This window comes from Cyanistes caeruleus, chromosome 9 (genome assembly GCF_971803275.1).
Source record: "Cyanistes caeruleus chromosome 9, bCyaCae1.hap1.1, whole genome shotgun sequence".
NCBI classification, from domain to species: domain Eukaryota; kingdom Metazoa; phylum Chordata; class Aves; order Passeriformes; family Paridae; genus Cyanistes; species Cyanistes caeruleus.
Window position 1 is genome coordinate 3,445,799 of NC_141709.1, and position 6,447 is coordinate 3,452,245.

At 42.9% G+C, this 6,447-nt stretch overlaps 1 protein-coding gene across 30 annotated transcripts in view; it reads right to left on the reverse strand.

Annotated features, from left to right (window-relative positions):
• Positions 1 to 6,447, reverse strand: part of CEP350 (centrosomal protein 350) — a 69,773-nt gene that overhangs the window by 63,070 nt on the left and 256 nt on the right. For 2 of the 30 annotated variants that reach the window (XM_023931746.2, XM_023931740.2), the window contains exon 1: positions 6,270 to 6,395. The exons of 22 other annotated variants lie outside the window; for them this stretch is intronic. The gene's annotated coding sequence lies outside the window, so the exon portion shown is untranslated. Of the gene's footprint in view, positions 1 to 4,712; positions 5,136 to 5,874; positions 6,120 to 6,269; positions 6,409 to 6,447 lie in introns of those variants that run through there. 6 more of the 30 variants (XM_086842056.1, XM_086842041.1, XM_023931745.2 and 3 more) reach the window with 5 other exon arrangements.

Below are 6,447 nucleotides of genomic sequence, written 5' to 3' on the forward strand. Positions count from 1 at the left end.
AGACAAAGTGAACAAGAGATCACCCACTGCTACTTACACTAAAAATTAGTGGTTATAGAAAAAAAATACCAGTATGCACAGGGAACAGTATTCCTCAAGACTTTTTTTCTTATAAAAACACAAGGGATATGAAATGAAAGGGACAACACAAAAGGAAAGATGAAGGTTTGCTAAGAGTATGGAATGAAACAAGTTATTAACATTGACTTCAATGGGGTATTCTCACATGTTTTATCCACGTAGTGGCAAATTTTGCTACAAACTGGGAACACAGTGCACAAGGACAACATTTCATGCAGTTAAGCAAAAATAAGGTGCCAGTGCCAACAAAAGAAACCATTTTTCCCTTTCTTTATGCCTGGGTCTCTCTTTGCTTTATTCAGGCAGCAAGTCAATGGGTTTATGTGGTAAAGCAAAGTGAACTGGAAGTCTGGTACAGGCTAAAAGAATTTTGCCTGTTGTATTTGCTTTATTAGTTTTATCTATGTCATACTCTAAGCAACACCCTCCATGCAAGCAGAACGAGAAGGGATGGAAACACTGGTGAACAGTCAGATCAGTTTCAGTTCTGCACTGCCTTTTGCTCCCCAGGAGCAAATGTGTGAAGCTGCTCTTGCTTTTGCCTTGAGGAGAACAGTGGGACTGGGGAAAACAAGAACTATTCACCTTCTTTTTACCAGTGGAGATACCACTAGAGCTCAAGAGCACCCTGCCCCAGTGTGTCCCACTGCACCCACACCTCACACAGTGCACACCTGTCTGGGGAGGAAATGCACACAGACACAAATAATCAGCTTTCGGGAAGGGTTTTTCCTGTTTGCAAAAACATTTTTTAAGTTTCCCTGTATAAATACAAAGGTGACTTCTGAATCTTGAAAGGCCCTCTGGAACTCCTGTCTGTGCAGCTGAAGCTCTGCATTGCTGGCAGTAACAGACACGGGTGGACAGGCACAGGCAGACCCAGTTGAGCAAATTGTTTTGCTGAGCCAGTCTGCTGAAAGTGATGAAATTATATTTAAAGATTCCAGAAACACTTTCCATGTCTTCTCAAATACCACAAAATACAATTTATTATGATATGCTTGAGTCTGAAATAAAAATAACGTTAACCTACTCGTTTTTCCGGAATCCAAGTTCTTACCATATTGCATTATCCCATTTAAATGAGAGTTAAAAATATCCATAATACATTGTTCAAAGCCTTTTTTTGGTTATGTATATGGGCTTTTGAAATGTTTTTTGATACAAGAGTGACATATTCTTTCTTTGGCCAGAGCATATTTTGAGAAAATTTTGCCTTTCAACACTATCAGATGCAGGCAATGTACTGACCTTCCTCAGGACTGAGGACAAATTCCAGCACAACAAACAAATGCATGACGTGTTTGTCCAAAAAGCTCCACATCTCCAGAATCTACAGCTGACACTGCAGAATCAGGCAGGTCCTCCCTCCACCTTCTTCCAATGCTCATTTATACAATAAGCTTTCAAATGAAATGTAAAGGAAGTGAACACTAGCAATGCCCAAGGAGCTCATGAATGTTAGCTGCTCTGAGTGATCTAATTTTAGATAATATTCAATATTTTGTCTTGTAGTACAAGCAGTATATATACCAGAAGAATTCATATTCCAATCGTCATTACTTTGGAAAATAATTAAAACTAAACAAAAAGCTTCATAAGTGAAAGAAATTAAATAAAATTTGATCTGTCTTAAGCTAGATACCAAAAAGCTTTAGGGATACTAAGGCAGTACAAAAAAAGAGCAATCAAGATACACCACACACTTGCAGATAGAAGAGCCTTTAAAAATTTCAAAGCATGTGTCACTACCTCTAGCTGTTAACCAGGAAGATAAATGACATAAACACACATCCATCAAATGTCAAAAAACCCAGTAGAAAATACAAATGTGTTTCCTGAGTTCTATGATTAAATCACTGGCACCAGTCAGCTACTAAATCTGCACCCAAACTATAATGAAGATTTCTCTATAAATGAAACATTTCTGAATCTGATTCTTTCCAACTGTGTACTGAGAATGGACACTTACCACATCCTTTTGCTATGAAAAGACATGGCAACTTGCAAAAGTGTCTCTGCTTCATCACAAGTGATGGAGAAGTGATAAAAAAATAAAACTCACCCTAAAAAGGCACTAGTGGTTCTACTGAAAGTTAAATGCATTGAATGTCTTCCTCTGCTGCATCACGTGCCAGGAGGAACTCTGAGGAAATCTATTGAAATGAATGTTGTGACAGCTAGTGTAACTTGATTCATTGTTCGTGAAGAAATCAGAGTACAAAGGCACAGAGAATGCATCCATTTATTAAGGAGATGCACACAAGGGTTTGCCTATCAATTCACAAGTTCTGTATTTTCTTTGACTGCAAAGATCTTAGCATTTATGACAGAGAAGAAAATACTCCGGTTTCTAGAACCAACAAAGTACTCCTGCATTTTGTTTCCTCAGCCTTCAAACCAAGAGTTAGTTTAGTAGTTCCACCTCCAGTTACCAGAAACTGCACATTAGGAGATTTCAATTCCTGTGGCCCATAATAAATCCATTCAGCAAAATCTCAAATTCTTGAGGTCCTGCCTCATCTCACAAGGAACACTCCACTGTGAGGGACTCCTCTTAGAACTTATAGCAAACGCTCTCAGCCAAGTACAAGAACCAGACCTGTCAATTTTGAGAAAGACACCAACTTTCGACCTCTCAACACCACTACGGACATACGAGCAGAGAAGCGACTTCACCTGCGGCTGTGTTAACTTCAGGATGATTGCTATTTTCTTTCAAAGCAGAGTAAAGTGGATGAAAACTTCAGGGAAAATGTTCCAAATGCCATTTTCTCACCTTGGTTGCCTCTGCTCAGAACTGCATTCAGAAGGAGCACCTAAGAAGTGTCTCAATGAAACCACAAGATGTCAAAAAACCCCAAACACAAAAACCTCATGACAAGCTGAACAGTGACCACCAGCTCTGTTTCTGACCTGAAACACTGCATTACAAAGGCAGAGACCAGGACTCTGCTAAAAGACTTCCTCTTGATCTAGCTAAATGTAATAATAAGATATTTTTTTCATATTTAAAAAACACCATCCCTTTAAAAGTTTTTCAGTATGAGAACTCCACCTGCTGCATTGCCATGGATGTGACTTAGAAATTCTGTCATCAATGAGAAGTGTTCTTAGGAAGCTAAACCAGCCAGAATTTCTGTTAGCATTCACCAAGTTTCAATTGACCTGGTATAATTGATTAGTTCATTTATTTGCTCTATTCTCTCTCTAGCATATTGACAAAGGTTTCAGACTTAGGCATAAAAGTAATTTTATTCTCAATGGAGCAGTCCATTAAAGCCTATTATATCATTAGCACAATGATACACATCTATCTTCCAAGCACTTACATCTATGGATAAATTTTACACTTCTGTTCTAATCCAGCCACGTGCCTAATATATTGATTGCACTGGGAAAGTTTTCTTTCTGCACTCAACCACCAAAGTCTTTCTGCTATCATTACTGCAGCACTACACCTGATCTCACATTAACACTCATATTGATTTGAATGGCATGAATTAGGTTAAGTACATCAATAGCAGAGTTAAACAGTTCTGCTGTACTGATAAAAAGGTGGCTCTCTGATGTAAATTTTCAAGGTGGAGTTGAGCAGATTTAGCAGCTCCACAGTGATGAAGGAATCCAAACATTCCTTGCTACCTTCTCTAGCAATAATGTCACTCTGTCATAGATACAATGCTCACCTGACTGCATCACAAGCCAGTTCAACTCACTAACCTGGCAGAAAATTTATAATTTTTCTTTTATGATGATTTTTCTTTCAGTTTATCAGGCTGCTGCCAGGATAGTCAAAGTGGAAGGAAAGAAGCAGCAGCAGCACATCACACCACTAATGTTATGCTGTGCAGCTTCACTCACCTCCCAGACATGGCAATACAGAATAGATCGAGTGCTGTGTGCACTGACCCTCCCGATTTCAAACTTAACTGGAAATGCATTAATAGGACTGCAGCTTAATCTGAGCACTCTAAAGTCAATGGGACTAAACACATGATTGACTTTATCCACAAGTCTGCTTGATACAAGGAAACTTTTTTAGCAGAAAGCAGCTGTATGTCTGGTAGAAGGGTGAAAGGAGACACGAAGTTCGTTACATCCAAGCCAACAAAATCTTCAGTATAGATGTAGCAACCCCAAAATTAGATTCTTATCAATTTAAAGGATAAACTCTTGCTATGGTGACACAAATTACCAGTAAAGTTATTTCAAGACATAAAATACATGATCCACATTTATCAGTAAAGTGTTCAAACCTGAGCTATGCACCAAAGCTTAGTAAAACAAACCCACACAAACAAGAGGTTCTGTAATTTTAAAATCACTTTCTTTCAGTCAGCACCACATCCATCCTAGGCAGCTTACAAGATGATCCATGCCCATCAGCGACACAAAATCCTAGAATGGCTTGGGTTTAAACATTATTTAGTTCCAACTCCCGGCCATGGACACCTTCCACTATCCCAGGCTACTCGAAGCCCCATCCAATCTAGTCTTGAACACTTTCAGAGCAGCCACAGCTCTGGGCAACCTGTGCTAGGGCCTCACCATCCTCACAGGGAAGAATTTCTTCCCAAAGACTAAGCTAAACCAGTCTCTCAGTTTGATGCCATTCCCTCTTGTCCTACCTCTATAGTTCCCAAAGAAGAGTTCCTCTCTGCTTTCCTTGTAGGTCCCTTCAGATACTGAACATGCTGTGAAGTCTCCACACAATCTTCTCTCAACAGCCCCAACGTTCTCAGCCTGTCTTCACAGGAGAGGTTCCAGCTCCCTTACCAACTTCATGGCCTCCTCTGGACTTCCTCCAACAGCTCCATGTCCGTTCCATGCTAGGGACACCAGAACTGTATGCAACACCCCAGGTGAGGTCTCACACGAGCAGAGCAGAGGGGCACAATCACCTCTCTCAAGGTGCTGCCCTTGAATGCTCCTTGGGTGCACGTAATTTCCACAGTAACCCCGGTCCCTTGCAGAAGTGTGCCATTACTACATAAATTAAGTTGCTCTGCTTAGTGGGAGCGGGACACCTTCTGTTTAAAGTAGCGTCACTCACAGAAACCAAAACCTTCGACAGTTTACAGTGTTCACGTGGCCACACCCTCAGTTGTATTTAATTATCTCAAGCATTACCTAATGGAACTGTTGCAGCAACCAGAACGATAGCAAAGAGACAGCAAAACTTAGCCCGTCTGCGCAGACAGCCTGAGAACACACTGAGAAGTTAGATGCAAAGCAGTGAATCACTTACAGCTCCACGAGTTTGTCCCACAAAAACGCTTTTGGTCACAGTACTTTGAGTTTTCAAATCAGTACAACAGTCGAAGCAGCTTAAGATGACCACCCCCCCTCCACCCAAACAGCCAGAAAGGTGTTAAATTTTCAATTTCTAGACAGTGGACTGTTCACCTACACAATGAAACTATTTGACAGACAAACCTCTACCTGCAAACTTACACAATGTGCCCGGAGATGCTTGGCTGCTGAGCTACAGCTTATATCCAGAGACAGAAACAATCAGAGAATCAGAAAATAGTCAAGGTTGGAAGAGACCTTGAAGATCATCAAGTCAAATCATTCACCGACTGCACCACTTAAACCACTAAACCAGACCCAGACACATCCTAAACATCTCTGGGGATGGTGACTCCACCACCTCCCTGGGCAACCCACTACAGTGCCTGACAACCCTAACTATTCCACAAAAACTACACCGACAGCAGGCAATATACCACAAAAACTGCATCCACAGGGAAAAAAACAAAACCAAAACAAAACCCAACACAGTCATACTCATATAGAAGCCTTCATGCCTCCAACAGGCACAGTGAATGGCACCGATGAAGTCAGAGAACGCTCGGGGCAGATGTTCCCGGGGATGTCAGGAGAACTTTGAGCGGGCAGACACAGCTATGCCGCAATGCCGGGGCAGGACGCCCTGGCACAGCACAGGCACGAGCAAAGCGACATTTAAACTTTAAAAGCGCCGTCCCGGTGCTCGGGGCGGCTCCGAGGGCAGCGGGGCCACCGCGGGTTCTGTTTCTCCGCAGAAACACCCGGGGTAGGCGGTTTCCCCCACAACGCGAAAAGACAACAGCGAAACGGAACACCCCGACCCTCTCCCTTCGTCAGCCACCCCCGGTACGACAAGCAGCGGAAAACAAATTAAAACTAGAAAGAGACTTAACGGGTGAAGAGGATTCCGCGGAGACGTCGGAGCCGGGCGGAGCGGCCGAGCCAAGTGACAGCCGACAGCTCCTCGGGCCGGGCCCGCCCCGGCCCCACCTCGCCCGACGCCCCGGCGGGGCGGCACCGCCGGCCGAGCGCGGCCTGGGGCGGCGGCGCGGGCCGCTCCCGCCGCCTCCT